Below are 27240 nucleotides of genomic sequence, written 5' to 3' on the forward strand. Positions count from 1 at the left end.
ACACTTGTCTGGTTAGCTGCATGCTCCCAGGAAACAACCTGCTGCTGTCTACATCATCACCACATGTGAATAAAAGAAAGAAAGACAGCAAGAAAGAAAGAGAGAAAGAAAGAGAGAAAGAGAGAAAGAAAGAGAGAAAGAAAAAAAAAGAAGTAAAACGGCGGGAAAACTTGCATCAACACTGGCACTCTCCCTCCAGCAGGGGTAGACAAAATGCTCACAGGAGAGATCCAGATCTGACTTTGACCAACGTTAGAGAAAGGTGTGCACCGTTCCCGGAGGTACTGCAATACCGGGCCGATGCATGGAGTGGACGGAGCAAGCCCCTGTTCCATCTCCCGATTCCAAAAATCAATTTAATATATGGTCCCCTGATAAGGGACGTATCAGATATTAAACTGATAAGAACAGATTTTTTTTTTTTTTTTTTTTTTTTTTTTTTTATACCTTTAATTCAACTCAAACACAATACAGGAAAAAAACACACTGTATGTTACAATTCAAGAACTGCTCTCCATTTTTTTTTAACAAAATCTAACCCACACTTCCTTTCATCTTTTAACAAATAGTCCTTTAACAAAGACATTATTAATTTCTTACATGACCATACAGACAGACGTTTCCTTTTCATTATCAATACATTGCGAGCAGTCCACAATACATCTTTCAAACAGCAAGCTATTATCCAAGCACACATTCTATTCATTTCATCATAGGGCTGCTGAAGAATACCATAAAGAAGGAAATCACTTGTTAAAACTTCTTTTGGTAAAAACTTTTCAAATAAACACTGTACACTAAACAGCACCTGTTTAGAAAAAAAACATTCAATAAATAAATGAAACACAGTTTCTTCACATTTACATTCCTGTCGGGGACACACATTTACAGGAGTGAGACCTCGTGCATGAAAAAAAGCTCTAACAGGCAAACATCTGTGCACTGACATCCATGCTATGTCTTTCTGTCTGTTAATCAAAACTTTAGCGGACACATTCTCCCAAATTTTTACTACTGTCTGTTCCATGAACACTCCTATCGGAACTACTTCCTCATATCTATTAATCTTAGAAGTGACGATCCGGGGTTTCCAATCTTCCAATGATAAAGACTCCAGCTTGTTTTTGTAGACAAACTTCAACACTGTATTTAAATAAAAAGGAACCGACCAACTGTGTGGTAATGATAATGACAAAGAAACCCAGCCAAACTTTCTCAAAGAAGCATACATATAAAACCTCAGAAAGAAGAAACATTTAGTAGACTTGTAACGTGGGAGTAAACAAATCTGCAAAACATTACATACAAAAGTGCTCATAAGGATGGATACACAGTCCGGAACATTTTTACCCCCATTCTTTGCAGGCTTAAACATAATAGCCCGACTGAGCCTATCCATTTTAGACCCCCAAATAAAATGAAACACTGCCTTATTAATGGCCCTAATACAGGCATATAGCAAGGGCCACACTTGTGCAACATACAATAAAACAGGTAAAATCTCATTCCTGAGCACTAGAGCTTTACCTTCTAAGGTCAATACCCTTTGCTGCCACAAACCAAACTTTTGGTTGACCTTTGACAACCTCTCCTCCCATGATTTTAAAATAGCCCCTTCACCCCCAAACCAGATCCCCAAAATTTTTATAAAGTCTGTTTTCACAGAAAAGGGTATTGAAATACCACTAGACCACAACCCAAAAAACATAGCTTCACTTTTCTCAAAATTAATCCTTGCCCCAGAAGCTTGACCAAACCAATCACACACCTGGATTAATTTATCTATTGAAGGCTGATCTCTACAAAACACAGACACATCGTCCATATAAAGGACGCATTTAAGCTGAGTCCCCCCGCTTCCTGGAATCACAATGCCTTGAATACATTTATCAGCCCTTATAAACCCTGCAAACATCTCAATACAGCACACAAACAATAAGGGGGACAAAGGACACCCCTGTCGAACTCCCGATTTAACTAAAAAAGGGTCTGTTTTCCACCCGTTTACCAACACAGAGCTAAAAAGATCATTATATAATAACTTCACCCACTTACAGAACTGCTCACCAAAACCTAAACGTTCTAAGACTTTAAACATAAATGCATGCGATACACGATCATAAGCTTTCTCCTGGTCCAAAGAGACCAAAACAGATTCTACCTTACGGTCCTGTAAATAACTAATAGCATCCCTGACCAGACAAAGAGTATCTGAAATTTTACGACCAGGGATACCACACGTCTGGTCTGGATCCATCACTTCAGCAATTACCGTTTTTAATCTATTAGCCATTACCTTTGCTAAAAGCTTATAATCGACGCATAACAAAGTGATTGGACGCCAATTTTTTATGTCTAATCTATCCCCTTTCTTTTTATAAATCAGCGTAATCACACCTTCTCGAAGAGAAACCGGCATTTTCCCATTATCCAAAATTCCATTATAAACTTCTAAAAGATCGGGCCCAATTACCTCCCACAGAGCCAAGTACAGCTCCACTGGCAGCCCATCACCACCAGGGGTCTTATTCTTTTTACAGGACTTAATCGCCTCCCCCAACTCTGACAGAGAAAGTGGCCTGCCCAAAAAAGTTTTAGAATCCTCCTCCAAGGTGTTGGGAATCTTGGAAAAAAACAACTCACATAAATCTGGATTAGATGATTTCTCAGAATACAAAGATGAATAAAAATCCCCAATAACATTTAGAATATCGGTCTTAGATTTCATCACATTCTGTTGGGAGTCATACACCTCAGAAACACTAGACACATTTGCATGGACCTTTTTAAAGAAAAATCTGCTACACATTTCATCTTTTTCTAGTATTTCGACCTTAGATCTAAACATTATCTTTTTGGCCTCTTCTTGAAAAAACTTCTTTAACTCAGCCTTGGCACCCTCTATTTCTTCCCTCACCTCCCAACCAGACTCCAACAAAACAAACAAAGATTGTAACCGGGCTTGAATTTTAACAAAGCCTCTCTTTTTTAATTTATTTAACTGTTTACTTTTTTTAATAAAAAAACTCTTAATTTTCATCTTCACATGTTCCCACCAATCCCCCAGACAGTCAAAACAGCATTTAAGTGACCTCCAATTTACAAGATACTCCTTTAGTTCTTTAACATTGCTCTCAGTCAAGAGTTCCACGTTTAACTTCCAAACCCCAAGCCCGAAGGAACAGGAGGAGGAAATATCAGCTGTAAAACATAAAGCTTTGTGATCTGAAAAGAAAACTGGTAAAGTAGAACAGCTCTGAACCTTAAACACAGGAGAAACAAAAAAGAAATCAATACGTGACGCTGAAGACCCGTCTGCTCGGGCCCAAGTAAACATCCCAGTCTGTTTACCCACATCCACCAATCTAGCAGACTTCACCATGTCACTTAAAAAAAGGGATGATTTATCCAGTTTAACACTAGATGAACCAGATCTACCATCTGAATCAATTACACAATTGAAATCCCCCACCAGAATAACAGGCTTAGAAACCACCAAATAGGGAGGAACCAACTGAAATAAATCATATCTTTCATTTTTACAGGGGGATGCATATACATTAATTAGCCTGGAAGGGAAATCCTTGTACAGAATATCAACTAATAATAGACGGCCAGGTACCACTTCTTTCCTTTCCAGAATGTTGAAATCTTTCCCCTTAAAAAGAACTGCCACCCCCGAGGATTTACAATCATTCCCCCCAGACCAGATGGAAGGCCCATAAGACCACCACTTAGACAGATTCCGAGCCCCATGAGGAATGGAACACTCCTGTAAAAAAAAGACATCACAATTCTGAGAAGCCAAAAAAGAAAGAATAGAGACCAACCTAACAGTGCTTTTTACACTGCGAACATTAATGGACATATACTGTAGGCTGATCATTAAAAGGGGAAAAAAAACAAAAAACACCACAAAAACACAAAATATTAAGAGTCTGGCCTACCCGGGCCATCTTTAGGCATACCGGTGATGCTACAGAAAACCTCTACATTCCCGAAACACATGTCCTCCGAGTCCACGGAGGCAGGGGAGAAGGCATCAATTTCAAGACCTGGACTGGCACCTCCACCCGAGCCAACTGAAGAGTCAGAAGTCCCGAAGGACTCAAAAACCTGGGAACATCCTGGCACCCCCCTAGAGTCTGAGGACTCTGTAAAGTCTGAAATATCCACATTACCCACAACATCAGCAGAAACTGACACTCTGGAATCAGATCTGCTGATTTTTGTAGGCTGTTCGTCCTCCGAGACTATCTCCTTCCTCCTACTCTTCACTCTGGGATCACGAAGCACTGAAGAATACATCACCGTTGACTCCTGGGTCTCCATGATCTCACCCCACGAACTACAGTCACCAGCAACCCCCGGGGGTGCTCCAGCAACAGCAGCTGCAAGGACACGGGAAGCCTGGCTGAGATCAACATCCTTACCAGACACAACAGGACCAGTCTCAGCCACGACGCCAGCGGAATCTGCAACAGAAACAGAAACCACAGGGACCACGGCAGCAGCAGAAGCAACAGGAACCGCAACGGGGCCAGCCACTGGAGCAGCAGGAGGAGCAGCAGCAGGACCCGTAGACAGACTAGCAACCGGAGCAGTGCCCACAGCATCGGACACCTCTCTTGATATGGAAGTCCGAACAGCTAAACCAGAACAGGCAGCCTTTGGAACCTCCGAAGCCGAACGAGCAGCCTCCGCATAACTGCGAACCCTGGATGGACAGTTCTTAAAAACATGCTCCCGAGAACCACACAGATTACACTCCACAGGAGCCGCACATCCGGATGCTGTGTGTCCCTCTGTCTGGCATTTCCTGCAGAAATCAGCCACACAGGCCTCTGCGGTGTGCCCCTCCCTTCCGCACTTCCGACATCTTATCGGCTGACCCGGATAGTATAAATACCCCCTGTTCCCGCCAATTGAGAAAGAGGCTGGTGGATGTATCACCCCTCCTTCCACTGTACTGCAGGGCCGTAGCCTTACACGGAACTGTCTCTTAGCATTCCAAATCCCCAGTGTGTCTCTAATTTTGGAACCGGGGCTTAAAACATCACAAAACCTTTTCAAAAAGGTGGCAATGTCTGCATCTTGTACATAGGGGTTGTACATGTGAACAGTTAAAGGTCTAATTTCCCTCACAAACAGTGGCTCAATCACAAAATCCGACAAAGGAGCAGAGTTTTTACCTTCAAGACATCGCTTCCATACTATTGAGCAGGTACTTGCAGTTGCAAATGTCACGTCAAAAATCCCACGAGAGGTGACATCCTGGAGGCAGTAGATATCAGCAGTAGAACATCTAAGATTTTCCAGCACGATCTTTCTTGCGAAATCCGTCCTTCCCAGCACCGGCAGCATTCCATCTTTCTTCTTCAGGTTAAACCTCACCGTGTTCAGCAATCGCACCCCTTGGGCCGATGAATCTTCTGCCGTTGCCATCGCCTTCTCCTTCTTCACACAATCCTCTGCTGCGGTCACGCCACATACATTGGATCTGAGCCAAGAGGCCGAGAAGCGATGGCGACTTGGCCCTTGCCCGGGGCCCCCCAGCCCGGACGGCACAGGGGGATTCAAAGGTGGGTGCAAAATTCCAAGCACAAGCAGACCCCCAAAAAACGGGCTGCTGCTTCCAGAGGGGAAATGTGCAATTTAAGCAGGAGAAAACAAAACAAAGCAAAAACACACACATAACACCAAAAACAAAACAAACTGGTGGAGTGCGTCTTACAAATAGTCATGCCAAGCTGCTATGCTGTGCAAGGTGCCTTGGGTAACTACAACTGTGCCTCGCTGGCTGGCTGGCTTGCTAAGAAGGTCCTGGCATAGGGACATGTTCCACCACACTTGTCTGGTTAGCTGCATGCTCCCAGGAAACAACCTGCTGCTGTCTACATCATCACCACATGTGAATAAAAGAAAGAAAGACAGCAAGAAAGAAAGAGAGAAAGAAAGAGAGAAAGAGAGAAAGAAAGAGAGAAAGAAAGAAAGAGAGAAAGAAAAAAAAGAAGTAAAACGGCGGGAAAACTTGCATCAACACTGGCACTCTCCCTCCAGCAGGGGTAGACAAAATGCTCACAGGAGAGATCCAGATCTGACTTTGACCAACGTTAGAGAAAGGTGTGCACCATTCCCGGAGGTACTGCAATACCGGGCCGATGCGTGGAGTGGACGGAGCAAGCCCCTGTTCCATCTCCCGATTCCAAAAATCAATTTAATATATGGTCCCCTGATAGGGGACGTATCAGATATTAAACTGATAAGAACAGATACTACACTTGATCTTAGCCAAAAGGCCGAGAAGCGATGGCGACTTGGCCCTTGCCCGGGGCCCCCCAGCCCGGACGGCACAGGGGGATTCAAAGGTGGGTGCAAAATTCCAAGCACAAGCAGACCCCCAAAAAACGGGCTGCTGCTTCCAGAGGGGAAATGTGCAATTTAAGCAGGAGAAAACAAAACAAAGCAAAAACACACACATAACACCAAAAACAAAACAAACTGGTGGAGTGCGTCTTACAAATAGTCATGCCAAGCTGCTATGCTGTGCAAGGTGCCTTGGGTAACTACAACTGTGCCTCGCTGGCTGGCTGGCTTGCTAAGAAGGTCCTGGCATAGGGACATGTTCCACCACACTTGTCTGGTTAGCTGCATGCTCCCAGGAAACAACCTGCTGCTGTCTACATCATCACCACATGTGAATAAAAGAAAGAAAGACAGCAAGAAAGAAAGAGAGAAAGAAAGAGAGAAAGAGAGAAAGAAAGAGAGAAAGAAAGAAAGAGAGAAAGAAAAAAAAGAAGTAAAACGGCGGGAAAACTTGCATCAACACTGGCACTCTCCCTCCAGCAGGGGTAGACAAAATGCTCACAGGAGAGATCCAGATCTGACTTTGACCAACGTTAGAGAAAGGTGTGCACCATTCCCGGAGGTACTGCAATACCGGGCCGATGCGTGGAGTGGACGGAGCAAGCCCCTGTTCCATCTCCCGATTCCAAAAATCAATTTAATATATGGTCCCCTGATAGGGGACGTATCAGATATTAAACTGATAAGAACAGATACTACACTTGATCTTAGCCAAAAGGCCGAGAAGCGATGGCGACTTGGCCCTTGCCCGGGGCCCCCCAGCCCGGACGGCACAGGGGGATTCAAAGGTGGGTGCAAAATTCCAAGCACAAGCAGACCCCCAAAAAACGGGCTGCTGCTTCCAGAGGGGAAATGTGCAATTTAAGCAGGAGAAAACAAAACAAAGCAAAAACACACACATAACACCAAAAACAAAACATAAACTGGCGGAGTGCGTCTTACAAATAGTCATGCCAAGCTGCTATGCTGTGCAAGGTGCCTTGGGTAACTACAACTGTGCCTCGCTGGCTGGCTGGCTTGCTAAGAAGGTCCTGGCATAGGGACATGTTCCACCACACTTGTCTGGTTAGCTGCATGCTCCCAGGAAACAACCTGCTGCTGTCTACATCATCACCACATGTGAATAAAAGAAAGAAAGACAGCAAGAAAGAAAGAGAGAAAGAAAGAGAGAAAGAGAGAAAGAAAGAGAGAAAGAAAAAAAAAGAAGTAAAACGGCGGGAAAACTTGCATCAACACTGGCACTCTCCCTCCAGCAGGGGTAGACAAAATGCTCACAGGAGAGATCCAGATCTGACTTTGACCAACGTTAGAGAAAGGTGTGCACCGTTCCCGGAGGTACTGCAATACCGGGCCGATGCATGGAGTGGACGGAGCAAGCCCCTGTTCCATCTCCCGATTCCAAAAATCAATTTAATATATGGTCCCCTGATAAGGGACGTATCAGATATTAAACTGATAAGAACAGATACTACACTTGATCTTAGCCAAAAGGCCGAGAAGCGATGGCGACTTGGCCCTTGCCCGGGGCCCCCCAGCCCGGACGGCACAGGGGGATTCAAAGGTGGGTGCAAAATTCCAAGCACAAGCAGACCCCAAAAAAACGGGCTGCTGCTTCCAGAGGGGAAATGTGCAATTTAAGCAGGAGAAAACAAAACAAAGCAAAAACACACACATAACACCAAAAACAAAACATAAACTGGCGGAGTGCGTCTTACAAATAGTCATGCCAAGCTGCTATGCTGTGCAAGGTGCCTTGGGTAACTACAACTGTGCCTCGCTGGCTGGCTGGCTTGCTAAGAAGGTCCTGGCATAGGGACATGTTCCACCACACTTGTCTGGTTAGCTGCATGCTCCCAGGAAACAACCTGCTGCTGTCTACATCATCACCACATGTGAATAAAAGAAAGAAAGACAGCAAGAAAGAAAGAGAGAAAGAAAGAAAGAGAGAAAGAAAGAGAAAGAAAGAAAGAGAGAAAGAAAAAAAAAGAAGTAAAACGGCGGGAAAACTTGCATCAACACTGGCACTCTCCCTCCAGCAGGGGTAGACAAAATGCTCACAGGAGAGATCCAGATCTGACTTTGACCAACGTTAGAGAAAGGTGTGCACCGTTCCCGGAGGTACTGCAATACCGGGCCGATGCGTGGAGTGGACGGAGCAAGCCCCTGTTCCATCTCCCGATTCCAAAAATCAATTTAATATATGGTCCCCTGATAGGGGACGTATCAGATATTAAACTGATAAGAACAGATACTACACTTGATCTTAGCCAAAAGGCCGAGAAGCGATGGCGACTTGGCCCTTGCCCGGGGCCCCCCAGCCCGGACGGCACAGGGGGATTCAAAGGTGGGTGCAAAATTCCAAGCACAAGCAGACCCCCAAAAAACGGGCTGCTGCTTCCAGAGGGGAAATGTGCAATTTAAGCAGGAGAAAACAAAACAAAGCAAAAACACACACATAACACCAAAAACAAAACAAACTGGTGGAGTGCGTCTTACAAATAGTCATGCCAAGCTGCTATGCTGTGCAAGGTGCCTTGGGTAACTACAACTGTGCCTCGCTGGCTGGCTGGCTTGCTAAGAAGGTCCTGGCATAGGGACATGTTCCACCACACTTGTCTGGTTAGCTGCATGCTCCCAGGAAACAACCTGCTGCTGTCTACATCATCACCACATGTGAATAAAAGAAAGAAAGACAGCAAGAAAGAAAGAGAGAAAGAAAGAGAGAAAGAGAGAAAGAAAGAAAGAGAGAAAGAAAAAAAAAGAAGTAAAACGGCGGGAAAACTTGCATCAACACTGGCACTCTCCCTCCAGCAGGGGTAGACAAAATGCTCACAGGAGAGATCCAGATCTGACTTTGACCAACGTTAGAGAAAGGTGTGCACCATTCCCGGAGGTACTGCAATACCGGGCCGATGCGTGGAGTGGACGGAGCAAGCCCCTGTTCCATCTCCCGATTCCAAAAATCAATTTAATATATGGTCCCCTGATAGGGGACGTATCAGATATTAAACTGATAAGAACAGATACTACACTTGATCTTAGCCAAAAGGCCGAGAAGCGATGGCGACTTGGCCCTTGCCCGGGGCCCCCCAGCCCGGACGGCACAGGGGGATTCAAAGGTGGGTGCAAAATTCCAAGCACAAGCAGACCCCCAAAAAACGGGCTGCTGCTTCCAGAGGGGAAATGTGCAATTTAAGCAGGAGAAAACAAAACAAAGCAAAAACACACACATAACACCAAAAACAAAACATAAACTGGCGGAGTGCGTCTTACAAATAGTCATGCCAAGCTGCTATGCTGTGCAAGGTGCCTTGGGTAACTACAACTGTGCCTCGCTGGCTGGCTGGCTTGCTAAGAAGGTCCTGGCATAGGGACATGTTCCACCACACTTGTCTGGTTAGCTGCATGCTCCCAGGAAACAACCTGCTGCTGTCTACATCATCACCACATGTGAATAAAAGAAAGAAAGACAGCAAGAAAGAAAGAGAGAAAGAAAGAGAGAAAGAGAGAAAGAAAGAGAGAAAGAAAGAAAGAGAGAAAGAAAAAAAAAGAAGTAAAACGGCGGGAAAACTTGCATCAACACTGGCACTCTCCCTCCAGCAGGGGTAGACAAAATGCTCACAGGAGAGATCCAGATCTGACTTTGACCAACGTTAGAGAAAGGTGTGCACCGTTCCCGGAGGTACTGCAATACCGGGCCGATGCGTGGAGTGGACGGAGCAAGCCCCTGTTCCATCTCCCGATTCCAAAAATCAATTTAATATATGGTCCCCTGATAGGGGACGTATCAGATATTAATACTCTTTTATTGAGATTTTACATTTTTTTACATTTACACCCATTCGTTTTTTCATTCATTTTACATTTCTTTTAAAGATGACATTCATGCATACAGACATACATTTTGTTTTAAAAGCATTTAAAATACATTTAAAAACACCAAGACAATTGTGCTTTGTACATGGTTAAAACAGACACAGATTAAAATCAACATGAAAAAAACCTGTGCTGTTTTAAAAGTGACTGGAAAAAAAGAACCATCTATAAAAAACCAGTGCTTGTGAGGGCCGGGGAGTGCTCTCTAAAAAAGGTTCAAAAGTGAACATAAAACTATATTACTAAAACAGGGACAGGGGAAAGGGACAGTGTGTGAAACAGTGAGTTAAAATTCTAAAATTTTAAAACACTTAAAATGTAACTTTTAATAGTTAACATTAAAAATCTTTTAGACACATAAAACAAAACAAAACAAAATCAAATAAAACATTCAACGTAAATCAAATAAAAATCCATAAAACTGAAACAAAAAGACTACATAAAACCAGGGCACCGTTCAAAAAACGGTCATGCCAGCTAAAAAGGGCGGAGTGCTGGCATGACAAAATAAATAAATGGCTTAACGGTGCCCCGTAGTCCCGCTCCTAGGAGCTAGCGGTTCCAGTTTTTTCCTTTATTCCATCTTCACGTCCTGAAGTCCGGCGATCCTCCACTCCGCGCAGGCCTTGTCCTTCCCGAGGGTCCGGATGTCCAGAATTACAAAGTCCTTGATAAGAGTTTGTGCCCTTCTGGTCGTGGTGATAGTGTCTAGCTCCTGCTTGTGATAGACACAGACGTTACGGCCTTCCCACAGGATCTGCTTGACAACATTGATGACACGCCAAACGCACTTAGCTGTGCTGGTAGTGATTCCTCCCGCAGGCCCATAGAGCACAGTCTCAGCGGTCATCTTGGCCGTGTCAGCAAACCTGTTTAGGAAGACAGAGACAGAGAGCCAGACACTGCCAGCCACATCACACTCCCAGAAGATATGGGCTGGTGTTTCTCTCTTGCGGCACTTTGCATAGGGGCATGTTTCTACTTGGGCTAGTCCCCTCCTGAACATGAACGCTCGAGTGGGGAGTGCACTGTGGACGGTGTTCCATGCTATATCCTTCTGGACATTACTGAGGCAGCTGTGAGACACATTCTCCCAGATTTTTTGGCTTTGGGTGAGGGAGAAAGTAGCTACTTTTTCAATTTCCTGGGAACCGGCAAGATATTTAGTTACAGCCTTGTATTCCCAGGAGGCCAATTTTGCTTTATCTAAGCCCAATTTATATATAGTGTCCCTTAAGGTTCTATAATACAATGGGGGGTCCCAGGAGTACGGCACGGTGTTATCAATAGTGCAGAGGCCCAAGGCCCTGAGACAGGTGGCAAAATAGAAACGATTCATGTAACATACCTTCCTGTCCAGGGCCTGGATGTTCTTGATAGTTTGCGTGAGCCCCTGCACTCGGGTGAGCTGCACAACGTCCGGGACCCCCTTACCTCCCTTCTTGTCGGCTTTACTCAGGGTGGCTCGCTTTACCCTCTCCATCTTGCTGCCCCAGATAAAGCGGTGGATAATGCGGTCCACCACTTTTTTGGTGGTCCTGTCTGGGGGAAAGATTTTTCCTACATAAGAGAGGATGGGGAACAGTATAGACTTGGTTATTAATACTCTACCCGTCATTGTTAAGGATCTTGTGCTCCATCCGCCAATCTTTTTACGGACCTGGTTAATGGCCGCCGTCCAGCTCTGGGCCCCCGAGCTATTGTTCTCGAAAATGAGGCCCAGAATCTTGATTTTGTCCTTTTTGACAGGGTACATGTCCGACAGTTCCCTATCTACCTGCCAATTTTTAGACACGTAGACTTCGCTCTTGGACTTATTAATCACTGCCCCGGTCGCCGTGCAGTACTTCTCAAGGATATTACTAATCCGAGGTACCGACGATGTGTTGGTGCAAATGAGTGACACATCGTCCATATATGCTGTTGTTTTGACCTGGACCCCGTTGGATCCAGGCAGCTGGAAACCAGTTATATTGGTATCCCTACGAATTGCCTGCAGGAGGGGTTCAATGCACACGACATATAGCAGTGGGGATAGTGGGCAACCCTGTCTGACCCCTGACTGGATAGATATTTTACCAGTCAGGTGCCTGTTCACCAAGACTCGGGTACTAATGTTTGTATATATGGTTTTAACCCACTCCCTAAGTCCAGGAGCGAATTTCATCTGGTCCATCACTTTGTACATATATTCATGGCTTACCCTATCGAACGCCTTCTCCTGGTCAAGGTTGAACAGGCAGAGGGGATGGTTCCGTTCTCTAGAATAAGCCAGAATGTCCCTTGTTAACATTAAAATATCCGTGATGGACCTCCCTGGGACGCCACAAGCCTGGTCGGGGCCAATGACCAAAGGGAGGTGTACTTGTAGCCGGAGCATCAGAGCTTTGGCTAGTATCTTGTAATCCACGCAAAGGAGGCTGATTGGGCGCCAATTCCGTAGATCTTTAACTTCCCCTTTCTTATGAAGGAGAGTAATTACACTCTCCCGCATAGAAGGGCCCAACCGCTTCTCCCTGTAGACCGCTCTGTAGACCTCCGCTAAATGGACTTTTAGCATGTCCCAAAAAAGATGGTAATACTCACCCGGGATGCCATCTGGACCTGGCGTCTTACCGGTGTTCATGGTCTTAACCGCCTGGGTGAGCTCCTCCAGCGTGAGTTCTGGGTCCTTCTCCTCCTCCTCGTCGTCCCGCACTGAGTCAGGCTCCAACTGGCTCAGGAACCACTCTATCAGGGTGTCATCTGTAGCTTTGATGTTATATAGGTCCCTATAGAAGTTCTCTACCACTTTTTTCACTCCCTCACTATCCTCTACTATCCTCCCCCTGCTGTCGAGCATGGAGGACATCAAGTGCCGCTTCTCCCTCGTTTTCTGGAAGAAGAAGCGAGTACACTTTTCGTCTTCCTCCATTTTTTGCACTTTTGCATTGTGCATGACCTTTCGTTGTTCCTCCCTACAAAGCACTGAAAGATCTAGCTTGGTCTGGGCTATCTCGTCGCTTACAGGGAACCCCCGAAGCTGAAGCAGGCTCAGATGCTGGAGGGCAGCATTCAGGTGTTTATATTTGGCCCTCCTTTCTTTTGCTTTCCTCTTGCCTGCTGCTATGAAATAACCCTTAGTTCTGATTTTGACCATCTCCCACCACTCTATAGGGGAGTTGAATAGGTCACGCAAAGTGGTCCACTCAACAAGCCTGCTCTTATAGGCTGCAGCTATGGAGGGGTCATCGAGTAAGGAGGTGTTTAATTTCCAAACCCCTGACCCCATCTGGGAGGTCTGAGGGACCTGCAATGTTACCTGCAGGAGCCTATGGTCAGAGAAGAAGACGGCCTGGGTGTCTACTGCCGTCTTCGTAAGGGAGCTGGTATGCAGGACGAGATCTATACGGGAGAAGGAGGTCCCAGATGAGCTCACCCAGGTAAAGGGAGGCACCAGGTCCTTACCTGCATCACACAGGGAGAAATCAGATATTACGGAGGACAAAACTCTACTAGAGCGGTTGTTGCGTGGCCTGCTCCGGTCTACGTCCCTCAGAGCACAATTGAAGTCACCTGACACGATGACGGGTACGTTCCTCAGCAGGAGTGGACGCAGCTGTGGAAAAAATTGAACTCTTTTGTTTTGGTTAGTGGGTGCGTAGACATTGACCAGTCTGAGGGGAGTGTTGTTGTATGTCACATCCACGCTCAGAATTCTACCAGGTTCTACCTCCCTGCTGCTGCGGGAGGTAATAAATGGGTTTTTAAACAGGATACCTACTCCGTCGGCTCTGGCTATGTTGGAGCCCGACCAGAAGGAGTCCCCCAGGGTCCAACTCTCCTTCAGGTCCCTATAATCAGGGCTCGACGAAATACCACACTCCTGCAGAAAGATGAGATCTGCTTTCAAGTTAGCTAGATAGTTTAGTACATCAAATCTTTTTTGTGTCTCCCTGATGCTCCTGACATTAACAGACACACATATCAGGGCCATCAGGGTAGCTAACAAGAAAAGGAGTCGCTGCGTCCACCCCATAGCGACTATGATTGGGAGGTCGGGACACTCTTCCTACTCTTAGCTCTACGCTTGCTTCGAGGGGGCTTGGGCTTATTTGCAACTCCCATCACCCCTGAGAAGGTACTCACTGCTGCCTCGTCCAAGAAGGCACCGTCTTTATATGCACAGTACGTGGAGTTGTTGGGGCTATTCAACTCCCCACAAGGTAAGTCTGGTGGAACTTGCTCAGGGCCCCTCGGAACGTGTGGGTCAGCTTTGTCCTGGGGGGGGGGTTATGACAGACAGCATTCTTTGGCTGTTACCGTCTGTTGAATTGGAGCTGTTAGCAGACTTCTGGTTTACCGTGTCCAGGGGTATTCCCATGTCCTCCATTGCTGTATCTAGGAGGACCTCTAGGGGGCCCCTGGTTTTGCCCATACAAGGGAGGGGGTCAAGGATGCTTTGAAGGGAGGCCCTTCGCTTGAAGAGGGTCATTGCTACAGAGGTACTGCTGGTCAGGGAAGGTGTTGACCCCGACCTCTCCCTCGGTGCATTAGTGAACACCTCTTCTGCGAGGTGTGCTAGGGTTTGTGCCAACGACTGGGAAGGCTGGCTGGGGATGCCCTGGCTGGCTGCTACCTGCCCACTAGGTGGCAGTGTAGCCGTCCCACTCGCCTCCGTCTCTGCCTGCGAGGGCAAGACTGGGGACTTTGTGTGGACATTAGCTGGTTTTGGATCTATGGGGGCCACCTGCAACTTGCTGTCTTTGATCCTGATCTTCTTTCTTTCCCCCCTCGTCTCTACCCTTTCTTTTCCCCACCCTCTGCTGGTTCTTCACTCCCTTCCCCTCCTTCTCACTCTCACTTTCACTGTCGCTTTTGCTTTCCTCCCCCACGGACTCAATCCTTATGGCGTCATAACGAGAGCCGAGGGGGAGTGCTGGCGCTGAGAGGGCCCTACTCAGGGGGGGGCCGCTGCTGGGTCCGGGCTCCCTCCCTGACTCGTGTTCTGCATCAGAGGAGCTACTGGAGGAGCTAGTGGAGTGGCTGTTGTACTCTCTCTCTGGGCTGGGGGAAGGGGTCCTCGTAAAACGGGACATGTCTCGGGGGCGGGGGGGTGAGGGGGTGCTGGTGATGATGGTGGTGCTGGAGTCTGGGTCTTGGATACTGTTGGTGGTGATGTGGACTGATCTTTGTTACTTGCTCCCTCTTCCTGCTCAGGCCTAGGCTTGTTCATGTTTGCCTTGCTGGCTCTGGCCATGTTGGCATAGGAAGAGGGGCAGTCCTTAAACAGGTGCCCCTTCTTTCCACACAAATTGCACTGCCTCTCTTCTCTGCAGTGGCTGGTCTCGTGGGGGGCGCCGCAGTTCCTGCACTTGACTACAGTACACGCGGCCGCCAGGTGTCCTAATTCCCCACATTTCCTGCAGAGTTTTGGCATCCCATTATAGAATACCAGCCCTCTGTTGGGCCCTAACACTATGGAGTTTGGAATGTGGCGGACGCCTCCAATGCCCGATGGATCAACATTAAGGCGTACCAGCCACTTTCTGGCTCCTGTCCAAACCCCATCTTCATCTGTAATTTTCCTCCCTTCTGATGACACCCTCCCATAGCGGTTAAGCCATGTTGTAATATCATAGTCGCTAACAGCCTCATTGAAAAATTGGACAGTAACAACTTTCATTTCTCTGTCTGTCAGTGCATCCACACAAAATTCTTTGTATGGAGCGAGATATTTATTCTCCCCCCAAAAGGACCACATTTCTTGTAACTTTTGGGGGTTCCTAAAACTGACCTCAAACACTTCCTTAAGCCCTGGCAATTTCACCAAACAATTCAAGTCAGAAGGGGAAAAACCCATACCCCTCTGAAGAATGGTCCGGCTGAACTCCAGTCTCGTCAGTCCTGGTTCCGTTTCATCTTGCTTGTTTCTTGTGAAGCGCACCGCATTGTGCCTCCTGGTTTCCTGGGTTGGCCGGAACGCCATCCTTCAGCTGGCTCCTCCGATTGGGGTGGGAGAAGCCTCTGGACATCCGGGTTGTCTCTCTCTACGGAAAAGAGACAACGTAAGCAGCAAATCTGGGCAGTTGAAGGAACTATTACTTTAGTCCCTGAGGAGATGGTCGCCTCGCAAGAGGGACCCCCTCCCCAGGTGAACGGTGTCCTTCCCTGGCGGAGTAGGGGGCGCTGCTTGGCACCGAGACCACGTAGGAAGAATCGTGGCTGTGACGCCTCCTCGGGGTCCGGGGCCGCCCTCTGCTCCTCCCAGATGGCGCCCTCTGCTGGGCACCTGCTGCTCTCTCGGTCTGGATCTCGATTACAATCAAGGGCTGGGGATGAGGTCGTCTAGGTCATCAAAGGGTCCTCAAAGGTCGTCTGGATGGTAGGTCCTCCTTCTCTCTAACTCCAGGAACGTCTGGAAAAGCCGGAACCGCCTGAAAAAGAAAAAAACGGGAACCGCCTGAAAAAGAAAAAACTGCTCTCAACAGTCAACAAAATCTTGAAAGACCCTCGGCCTGGATTGGGCAAGCCAAAACCAGACTGAGCATTAGTCTTCCAAAAAGTTGCCGAGCTGAAGAAAGCCAGTCAAAAATAAAAAAAATTCTGTTCCTCCTCACCCGAACAAACCTCTCACAGACCCTCGGAGGGAGCGGGCAATGCCACTACCCTCTAAACCTTAGTCTTAGAAAGATTTATTCGAACTGAAGAGAAGCCAGAGTATATGGCTGGCTAAGAAGGACCTGGCATAGGGACATGTTCCACCACACTTGTCTGGTTAGCTGCATGCTCCCAGGAAACAAACTGCTGCTGTCTACATCATCACCACATGTGAATAAAAGAAAGAAAGACAGCAAGAAAGAAAGAGAGAAAGAAAGAGAAAGAAAGAAAGAGAGAAAGAAAAAAAAAGAAGTAAAACGGCGGGAAATCTTGCATCAACACTGGCACTCTCCCTCCAGCAGGGGTAGACAAAATGCTCACAGGAGAGATCCAGATCTGACTTTGACCAACGTTAGAGAAAGGTGTGCACCGTTCCCGGAGGTACTGCAATACCGGGCCGATGCGTGGAGTGGACGGAGCAAGCCCCTGTTCCATCTCCCGATTCCAAAAATCAATTTAATATATGGTCCCCTGATAGGGGACGTATCAGATATTAAACTGATAAGAACAGATACTACACTTGATCTTAGCCAAAAGGCCGAGAAGCGATGGCGACTTGGCCCTTGCCCGGGGCCCCCCAGCCCGGACAGCACAGGGGGATTCAAAGGTGGGTGCAAAATTCCAAGCACAAGCAGACCCCCAAAAAACGGGCTGCTGCTTCCAGAGGGGAAATGTGCAATTTAAGCAGGAGGAAACAAAACAAAGCAAAAACACACACATAACACCAAAAACAAAACATAAACTGGCGGAGTGCGTCTTACAAATAGTCATGCCAAGCTGCTATGCTGTGCAAGGTGCCTTGGGTAACTACAACTGTGCCTCGCTGGCTGGCTGGCTTGCTAAGAAGGTCCTGGCATAGGGACATGTTCCACCACACTTGTCTGGTTAGCTGCATGCTCCCAGGAAACAACCTGCTGCTGTCTACATCATCACCACATGTGAATAAAAGAAAGAAAGACAGCAAGAAAGAAAGAGAGAAAGAAAGAGAGAAAGAGAGAAAGAAAGAGAGAAAGAAAGAAAGAGAGAAAGAAGAAAAAAAAGAAGTAAAACGGCGGGAAAACTTGCATCAACACTGGCACTCTCCCTCCAGCAGGGGTAGACAAAATGCTCACAGGAGAGATCCAGATCTGACTTTGACCAACGTTAGAGAAAGGTGTGCACCGTTCCCGGAGGTACTGCAATACCGGGCCGATGCGTGGAGTGGACGGAGCAAGCCCCTGTTCCATCTCCCGATTCCAAAAATCAATTTAATATATGGTCCCCTGATAGGGGACGTATCAGATATTAAACTGATAAGAACAGATACTACACTTGATCTTAGCCAAAAGGCCGAGAAGCGATGGCGACTTGGCCCTTGCCCGGGGCCCCCCAGCCCGGACGGCACAGGGGGATTCAAAGGTGGGTGCAAAATTCCAAGCACAAGCAGACCCCCAAAAAACGGGCTGCTGCTTCCAGAGGGGAAATGTACAATTTAAGCAGGAGGAAACAAAACAAAGCAAAAACACACACATAACACCAAAAACAAAACATAAACTGGCGGAGTGCGTCTTACAAATAGTCATGCCAAGCTGCTATGCTGTGCAAGGTGCCTTGGGTAACTACAACTGTGCCTCGCTGGCTGGCTGGCTTGCTAAGAAGGTCCTGGCATAGGGACATGTTCCACCACACTTGTCTGGTTAGCTGCATGCTCCCAGGAAACAACCTGCTGCTGTCTACATCATCACCACATGTGAATAAAAGAAAGAAAGACAGCAAGAAAGAAAGAGAGAAAGAAAGAGAGAAAGAGAGAAAGAAAGAGAGAAAGAAAGAAAGAGAGAAAGAAAAAAAAAAGAAGTAAAACGGCGGGAAAACTTGCATCAACACTGGCACTCTCCCTCCAGCAGGGGTAGACAAAATGCTCACAGGAGAGATCCAGATCTGACTTTGACCAACGTTAGAGAAAGGTGTGCACCGTTCCCGGAGGTACTGCAATACCGGGCCGATGCGTGGAGTGGACAGAGCAAGCCCCTGTTCCATCTCCCGATTCCAAAAATCAATTTAATATATGGTCCCCTGATAGGGGACGTATCAGATATTAAACTGATAAGAACAGATACGAGAAAGAGAGAAAGAAAGAGAGAAAGAGATTTTACATTTTTTACATTTACACCCATTCGTTTTTTTCATTCATTTTACATTTCTTTTAAAGATGACATTCATGCATACAGACATACATTTTGTTTTAAAAGCATTTAAAATACATTTAAAAACACCAAGACAATTGTGCTTTGTACATGGTTAAAACATACACAGATTAAAATCAACATGAAAAAAACCTGTGCTGCTTTAAAAGTGACTGGAAAAAAAGAACCATCTATAAAAAACCAGTGTTTGTGAGGGCCGGGGAGTGCTCTCTAAAAAAGTTCAAAAGTGAACATAAAACTAGATCTAAAACAGGGACAGGGGAAAAGGGACAGTGTATAGAACAGTGAGTTAAAATTCTAAAATTTTAAAACACTTAAAATGTAACTTTTAATAGTTTACATTAAAAATCTTAAAGATACATAAAACAAAACAAAACAAAATCAAATAAAACATTCAACGTAAATCAAATAAAAGTCCATAAAACTGAAACAAAAAGACTACATAAAACCAGGGCACCGTTGAAAAAACGGTCATGCCAGCTAAAAAGGGCGGAATGCTGGCATGACAAAATAAATAAAAGGCTTAGCGGTGCCCCGTAGTCCCGCTCCTAGGAGCTAGCGGTTCCAGTTTTTTCCTTTATTCCATCTTCACGTCCTGAAGTCCGGCGATCCTCCACTCCGCGCAGGCCTTGTCCTTCCCGAGGGTCCGGATGTCCAGAATTACAAAGTCCTTGATAAGAGTTTGTGCCCTTCTGGTCGTGGTGATAGTGTCTAGCTCCTGCTTGTGATAGACACAGACGTTACGGCCTTCCCACAGGATCTGCTTGACAACATTGATGACACGCCAAACGCACTTAGCTGTGCTGGTATCGATTCCTCCCGCAGGCCCATAGAGCACAGTCTCAGCGGTCATCTTGGCCGTGTCAGCAAACCTGTTTAGGAAGACAGAGACAGAGAGCCAGACACTGCCAGCCACATCACACTCCCAGAAGATATGGGCTGGTGTTTCTCTCTTGCGGCACATTGCATAGGGGCATGTTTCTACTTGGGCTAGTCCCCTCCTGAACATGAACGCTCGAGTGGGGAATGCACTGTGGACGGTGTTCCATGCTATATCCTTCTGGACATTACTGAGGCAGCTGTGAGACACATTCTCCCAGATTTTTTGGCTTTGGGTGAGGGAGAAAGTAGCTACTTTTTCAATTTCCTGGGAAGCGGCAAGATATTTAGTTACAGCCTTGTATTCCCAGGAGGCCAATTTTGCTTTATCTAAGCCCAATTTATATATAGTGTCCCTTAAGGTTCTATAATACAATGGGGGGTCCCAGGAGTACGGCACGGTGTTATCAATAGTGCAGAGGCCCAAGGCCCTGAGACAGGTGGCAAAATAGAAACGATTCATGTAACATACCTTCCTGTCCAGGGCCTGGATGTTCTTGATAGTTTGCGTGAGCCCCTGCACTCGGGTGAGCTGCACAACGTCCGGGACCCCCTTACCTCCCTTCTTGTCGGCTTTACTCAGGGTGGCTCGCTTTACCCTCTCCATCTTGCTGCCCCAGATAAAGCGGTGGATAATGCGGTCCACCACTTTTTTGGTGGTCCTGTCTGGGGGAAAGATTTTTCCTACATAAGAGAGGATGGGGAACAGTATAGACTTTGTTATTAATACTCTACCCGTCATTGTTAAGGATCTTGTGCTCCATCCGCCAATCTTTTTACGGACCTGGTTAATGGCCGCCGTCCAGCTCTGGGCCCCCGAGCTATTGTTCTCGAAAATGAGGCCCAGAATCTTGATTTTGTCCTTTTTGACAGGGTACATGTCCGACAGTTCCCTATCTACCTGCCAATTTTTAGACACGTAGACTTCGCTCTTGGACTTATTAATCACTGCCCCGGTCGCCGTGCAGTACTTCTCAAGGATATTACTAATCCGAGGTACCGACGATGTGTTGGTGCAAATGAGTGACACATCGTCCATATATGCTGTTGTTTTGACCTGGACCCCGTTGGATCCAGGCAGCTGGAAACCAGTTATATTGGTATCCCTACGAATTGCCTGCAGGAGGGGTTCAATGCACACGACATATAGCAGTGGGGATAGTGGGCAACCCTGTCTGACCCCTGACTGGATAGATATTTTACCAGTCAGGTGCCTGTTCACCAAGACTCGGGTACTAATGTTTGTATAGATGGTTTTAACCCACTCCCTAAGTCCAGGAGCGAATTTCATCTGGTCCATCACTTTGTACATATATTCATGGCTTACCCTATCGAACGCCTTCTCCTGGTCAAGGTTGAACAGGCAGAGGGGATGGTTCCGTTCTCTAGAATAAGCCAGAATGTCCCTTGTTAACATTAAAATATCCGTGATGGACCTCCCTGGGACGCCACAAGCCTGGTCGGGGCCAATGACCAAAGGGAGGTGTACTTGTAGCCGGAGCATCAGAGCTTTGGCTAGTATCTTGTAATCCACGCAAAGGAGGCTGATTGGGCGCCAATTCCGTAGATCTTTAACTTCCCCTTTCTTATGAAGGAGAGTAATTACACTCTCCCGCATAGAAGGGCCCAACCGCTTCTCCCTGTAGACCGCTCTGTAGACCTCCGCTAAATGGACTTTTAGCATGTCCCAAAAAAGATGGTAATACTCACCCGGGATGCCATCTGGACCTGGCGTCTTACCGGTGTTCATGGTCTTAACCGCCTGGGTGAGCTCCTCCAGCGTGAGTTCTGGGTCCTTCTCCTCCTCCTCGTCGTCCCGCACTGAGTCAGGCTCCAACTGGCTCAGGAACCACTCTATCAGGGTGTCATCTGTAGCTTTGATGTTATATAGGTCCCTATAGAAGTTCTCTACCACTTTTTTCACTCCCTCACTATCCTCTACTATCCTCCCCCTGCTGTCGAGCATGGAGGACATCAAGTGCCGCTTCTCCCTCGTTTTCTGGAAGAAGAAGCGAGTACACTTTTCGTCTTCCTCCATTTTTTGCACTTTTGCATTGTGCATGACCTTTCGTTGTTCCTCCCTACAAAGCACTGAAAGATCTAGCTTGGTCTGGGCTATCTCGTCGCTTACAGGGAACCCCCGAAGCTGAAGCAGGCTCAGATGCTGGAGGGCAGCATTCAGGTGTTTATATTTGGCCCTCCTTTCTTTTGCTTTCCTCTTGCCTGCTGCTATGAAATAACCCTTAGTTCTGATTTTGACCATCTCCCACCACTCTATAGGGGAGTTGAATAGGTCACGCAAAGTGGTCCACTCAACAAGCCTGCTCTTATAGGCTGCAGCTATGGAGGGGTCATCGAGTAAGGAGGTGTTTAATTTCCAAACCCCTGACCCCATCTGGGAGGTCTGAGGGACCTGCAATGTTACCTGCAGGAGCCTATGGTCAGAGAAGAAGACGGCCTGGGTGTCTACTGCCGTCTTCGTAAGGGAGCTGGTATGCAGGACGAGATCTATACGGGAGAAGGAGGTCCCAGATGAGCTCACCCAGGTAAAGGGAGGCACCAGGTCCTTACCTGCATCACACAGGGAGAAATCAGATATTACGGAGGACAAAACTCTACTAGAGCGGTCGTTGCGTGGCCTGCTCCGGTCTACGTCCCTCAGAGCACAATTGAAGTCACCTGACACGATGACGGGTACGTTCCCCAGCAGGAGTGGACGCAGCTGTGGAAAAAATTGAACTCTTTCGTTTTGGTTAGTGGGTGCGTAGACATTGACCAGTCTGAGGGGAGTGTTGTTGTATGTCACATCCACGCTCAGAATTCTACCAGGTTCTACCTCCCTGCTGCTGCGGGAGGTAATAAATGGGTTTTTAAACAGGATACCTACTCCGTCGGCTCTGGCTATGTTGGAGCCCGACCAGAAGGAGTCCCCCAGGGTCCAACTCTCCTTCAGGTTCCTATAATCAGGGCTCGACGAAATACCACACTCCTGCAGAAAGATGAGATCTGCTTTCAAGTTAGCTAGATAGTTTAGTACATCAAATCTTTTTTGTGTCTCCCTGATGCTCCTGACATTAACAGACACACATATCAGGGCCATCAGGGTAGCTAACAAGAAAAGGAGTCGCTGCGTCCAACCCATAGCGACTATGATTGGGAGGTCGGGACACTCTTCCTACTCTTAGCTCTACGCTTGCTTCGAGGGGGCTTGGGCTTATTTGCAACTCCCATCACCCCTGAGAAGGTACTCACTGCTGCCTCGTCCAAGAAGGCACCGTCTTTATATGCACAGTACGTGGAGTTGTTGGGGCTATTCAACTCCCCACAAGGTAAGTCTGGTGGAACTTGCTCAGGGCCCCTCGGAACGTGTGGGTCAGCTTTGTCCTGGGGGGGGGGTTATGACAGACAGCATTCTTTGGCTGTTACCGTCTGTTGAATTGGAGCTGTTAGCAGACTTCTGGCTTACCGCGTCCAGGGGTATTCCCATGTCCTCCAGTGCTGTATCTAGGAGGACCTCTAGGGGGCCCCTGGTTTTGCCCATACAAGGGAGGGGGTCAAGGATGCTTTGAAGGGAGGCCCTTCGCTTGAAGAGGGTCATTGCTACAGAGGTACTGCTGGTCAGGGAAGGTGTTGACCCCGACCTCTCCCTCGGTGCATTAGTGAACACCTCTTCTGCGAGGTGTGCTAGGGTTTGTGCCAACGACTGGGAAGGCTGGCTGGGGATGCCCTGGCTGGCTGCTACCTGCCCACTAGGCGGCAGTGTAGCCGTCCCACTCGCCTCCGTCTCTGCCTGCGAGGGCAAGACTGGGGACTTTGTGTGGACATTAGCTGGTTTTGGATCTATGGGGGCCACCTGCAACTTGCTGTCTTTGATCCTGATCTTCTTTCTTTTCCCCCCCTCGTCTCTACCCTTTCTTTTCCCCACCCTCTGCTGGTTCTTCACTCCCTTCCCCTCCTTCTCACTCTCACTTTCACTGTCGCTTTTGCTTTCCTCCCCCACGGACTCAATCCTTATGGCGTCATAACGAGAGCCGAGGGGGAGTGCTGGCACTGAACGGGCCCTACTCAGGGGGGGGCCGCTGCTGGGTCCGGGCTCCCTCCCTGACTCGTGTTCTGCATCAGAGGAGCTACTGGAGGAGCTAGTGGAGTGGCTGTTGTACTCTCTCTCTGGGCTGGGGGAAGGGGTCCTCGTAAAACGGGACATGTCTCGGGGGCGGGGGGGTGAGGGGGTGCTGGTGATGATGGTGGTGCTGGAGTCTGGGTCTTGGATACTGTTGGTGGTGATGTGGACTGATCTTTGTTACTTGCTCCCTCTTCCTGCTCAGGCCTAGGCTTGTTCATGTTTGCCTTGCTGGCTCTGGCCATGTTGGCATAGGAAGAGGGGCAGTCCTTAAACAGGTGCCCCTTCTTTCCACACAAATTGCACTGCCTCTCTTCTCTGCAGTGGCTGGTCTCGTGGGGGGCGCCGCAGTTCCTGCACTTGACTACAGTACACGCGGCCGCCAGGTGTCCTAATTCCCCACATTTCCTGCAGAGTTTTGGCATCCCATTATAGAATACCAGCCCTCTGTTGGGCCCTAACACTATGGAGTTTGGAATGTGGCGGACGCCTCCAATGCCCGATGGATCAACATTAAGGCGTACCAGCCACTTTCTGGCTCCTGTCCAAACCCCATCTTCATCTGTAATTTTCCTCCCTTCTGATGACACCCTCCCATAGCGGTTAAGCCATGTTGTAATATCATAGTCGCTAACAGCCTCATTGAAAAATTGGACAGTAACAACTTTCATTTCTCTGTCTGTCAGTGCATCCACACAAAATTCTTTGTATGGAGCGAGATATTTATTCTCCCCCCAAAAGGACCACATTTCTTGTAACTTTTGGGGGTTCCTAAAACTGACCTCAAACACTTCCTTAAGCCCTGGCAATTTCACCAAACAATTCAAGTCAGAAGGGGAAAAACCCATACCCCTCTGAAGAATGGTCCGGCTGAACTCCAGTCTCGTCAGTCCTGGTTCCGTTTCATCTTGCTTGTTTCTTGTGAAGCGCACCGCATTGTGCCTCCTGGTTTCCTGGGTTGGCCGGAACGCCATCCTTCAGCTGGCTCCTCCGATTGGGGTGGGAGAAGCCTCTGGACGTCCGGGTTGTCTCTCTCTACGGAAAAGAGACAACGTAAGCAGCAAATCTGGGCAGTTGAAGGAACTATTACTTTAGTCCCTGAGGAGATGGTTGCCTCGCAAGAGGGACCCCCTCCCCAGGTGAACGGTGTCCTTCCCTGGCGGAGTAGGGGGCGCTGCTTGGCACCGAGACCACGTAGGAAGAATCGTGGCTGTGACGCCTCCTCGGGGTCCGGGGCCGCCCTCTGCTCCTCCCAGATGGTGCCCTCTGCTGGGCGCCTGCTGCTCTCTCGGTCTGGATCTCGACTACAATCAAGGGCTGGGGATGAGGTCGTCTAGGTCATCAAAGGGTCCTCAAAGGTCGTCTGGATGGTAGGTCCTCCTTCTCTCTAACTCCAGGAACGTCTGGAAAAGCCGGAACCGCCTGAAAAAGAAAAAAACGGGAACCGCCTGAAAAAGAAAAAACTGCTCTCAACAGTCAACAAAATCTTGAAAGACCCTCGGCCTGGATTGGGCAAGCCAAAACCAGACTGAGCATTAGTCTTCCAAAAAGTTGCCGAGCTGAAGAAAGCCAGTCAAAAATAAAAAAAATTCTGTTCCTCCTCACCCGAACAAACCTCTCACAGACCCTCGGAGGGAGCGGGCAATGCCACTACCCTCTAAGCCTTAGTCTTAGAAAGATTTATTCGAACTGAAGAGAAGCCAGAGTATATGGCTGGCTAAGAAGGACCTGGCATAGGGACATGTTCCACCACACTTGTCTGGTTAGCTGCATGCTCCCAGGAAACAAACTGCTGCTGTCTACATCATCATCACATGTGAATAAAAGAAAGAAAGACAGCAAGAAAGAAAGAGAGAAAGAAAGAGAAAGAAAGAGAGAAAGAAAAAAAAAAGAAGTAAAACGGCGGGAAAACTTGCATCAACACTGGCACTCTCCCTCCAGCAGGGGTAGACAAAATGCTCACAGGAGAGATCCAGATCTGACTTTGACCAACGTTAGAGAAAGGTGTGCACCGTTCCCGGAGGTACTGCAATACCGGGCCGATGCGTGGAGTGGACGGAGCAAGCCCCTGTTCCATCTCCCGATTCCAAAAATCAATTTAATATATGGTCCCCTGATAGGGGACGTATCAGATATTAAACTGATAAGAACAGATACTACACTTGATCTTAGCCAAAAGGCCGAGAAGCGATGGCGACTTGGCCCTTGCCCGGGGCCCCCCAGCCCGGACGGCACAGGGGGATTCAAAGGTGGGTGCAAAATTTCAAGCACAAGCAGACCCCAAAAAAACGGGCTGCTGCTTCCAGAGGGGAAATGTGCAATTTAAGCAGGAGAAAACAAAACAAAGCAAAAACACACACATAACACCAAAAACAAAACATAAACTGGCGGAGTGCGTCTTACAAATAGTCATGCCAAGCTGCTATGCTGTGCAAGGTGCCTTGGGTAACTACAACTGTGCCTCGCTGGCTGGCTGGCTTGCTAAGAAGGTCCTGGCATAGGGACATGTTCCACCACACTTGTCTGGTTAGCTGCATGCTCCCAGGAAACAACCTGCTGCTGTCTACATCATCACCACATGTGAATAAAAGAAAGAAAGACAGCAAGAAAGAAAGAGAGAAAGAAAGAGAGAAAGAGAGAAAGAAAGAGAGAAAGAAAGAAAGAGAGAAAGAAAAAAAAAAGAAGTAAAACGGCGGGAAAACTTGCATCAACACTGGCACTCTCCCTCCAGCAGGGGTAGACAAAATGCTCACAGGAGAGATCCAGATCTGACTTTGACCAACGTTAGAGAAAGGTGTGCACCGTTCCCGGAGGTACTGCAATACCGGGCCGATGCGTGGAGTGGACGGAGCAAGCCCCTGTTCCATCTCCCGATTCCAAAAATCAATTTAATATATGGTCCCCTGATAGGGGACGTATCAGATATTAATACTCTTTTATTGAGATTTTACATTTTTTACATTTACACCCATTCGTTTTTTCATTCATTTTACATTTCTTTTAAAGATGACATTCATGCATACAGACATACATTTTGTTTTAAAAGCATTTAAAATACATTTAAAAACACCAAGACAATTGTGCTTTGTACATGGTTAAAACAGACACAGATTAAAATCAACATGAAAAAAACCTGTGCTGTTTTAAAAGTGACTGGAAAAAAAGAACCATCTATAA

At 47.5% G+C, this 27240-nt stretch overlaps 9 non-coding genes and 3 pseudogenes across 9 annotated transcripts; all 12 read right to left on the reverse strand.

Annotated features, from left to right (window-relative positions):
* Positions 1-259: 259 nt before the first annotated feature.
* On the reverse strand, positions 260-470 carry LOC131738516 (U2 spliceosomal RNA; annotated as a pseudogene).
* Positions 471-6120: 5650 nt separating this feature from the next.
* LOC131739274 (U2 spliceosomal RNA) lies at positions 6121-6311 on the reverse strand. The gene has a single exon (XR_009330442.1). It is a non-coding gene; the product is annotated as a U2 spliceosomal RNA (small nuclear RNA).
* A 595-nt stretch (positions 6312-6906) lies between these two features.
* LOC131739275 (U2 spliceosomal RNA) lies at positions 6907-7097 on the reverse strand. The gene has a single exon (XR_009330443.1). It is a non-coding gene; the product is annotated as a U2 spliceosomal RNA (small nuclear RNA).
* A 582-nt stretch (positions 7098-7679) lies between these two features.
* On the reverse strand, positions 7680-7870 carry LOC131738211 (U2 spliceosomal RNA). Its single transcript, XR_009329775.1, has one exon. It is a non-coding gene; the product is annotated as a U2 spliceosomal RNA (small nuclear RNA).
* A 592-nt stretch (positions 7871-8462) lies between these two features.
* On the reverse strand, positions 8463-8653 carry LOC131738955 (U2 spliceosomal RNA). The gene has a single exon (XR_009330123.1). It is a non-coding gene; the product is annotated as a U2 spliceosomal RNA (small nuclear RNA).
* Positions 8654-9237: 584 nt separating this feature from the next.
* LOC131739276 (U2 spliceosomal RNA) lies at positions 9238-9428 on the reverse strand. Its single transcript, XR_009330444.1, has one exon. It is a non-coding gene; the product is annotated as a U2 spliceosomal RNA (small nuclear RNA).
* Positions 9429-10026: 598 nt separating this feature from the next.
* LOC131738722 (U2 spliceosomal RNA) lies at positions 10027-10181 on the reverse strand (annotated as a pseudogene).
* A 7059-nt stretch (positions 10182-17240) lies between these two features.
* On the reverse strand, positions 17241-17431 carry LOC131738956 (U2 spliceosomal RNA). Its single transcript, XR_009330124.1, has one exon. It is a non-coding gene; the product is annotated as a U2 spliceosomal RNA (small nuclear RNA).
* Positions 17432-18031: 600 nt separating this feature from the next.
* On the reverse strand, positions 18032-18222 carry LOC131738957 (U2 spliceosomal RNA). The gene has a single exon (XR_009330125.1). It is a non-coding gene; the product is annotated as a U2 spliceosomal RNA (small nuclear RNA).
* Positions 18223-18821: 599 nt separating this feature from the next.
* LOC131738437 (U2 spliceosomal RNA) lies at positions 18822-19008 on the reverse strand. The gene has a single exon (XR_009329964.1). It is a non-coding gene; the product is annotated as a U2 spliceosomal RNA (small nuclear RNA).
* Positions 19009-26064: 7056 nt separating this feature from the next.
* On the reverse strand, positions 26065-26255 carry LOC131738958 (U2 spliceosomal RNA). Its single transcript, XR_009330126.1, has one exon. It is a non-coding gene; the product is annotated as a U2 spliceosomal RNA (small nuclear RNA).
* A 599-nt stretch (positions 26256-26854) lies between these two features.
* Positions 26855-27009, reverse strand: LOC131738652 (U2 spliceosomal RNA; annotated as a pseudogene).
* Positions 27010-27240: the final 231 nt, after the last annotated feature.

This window comes from Acipenser ruthenus, chromosome 10 (assembly GCF_902713425.1).
Source record: "Acipenser ruthenus chromosome 10, fAciRut3.2 maternal haplotype, whole genome shotgun sequence".
In the NCBI taxonomy this organism is placed as follows: Eukaryota; Metazoa; Chordata; class Actinopteri; order Acipenseriformes; family Acipenseridae; genus Acipenser; species Acipenser ruthenus.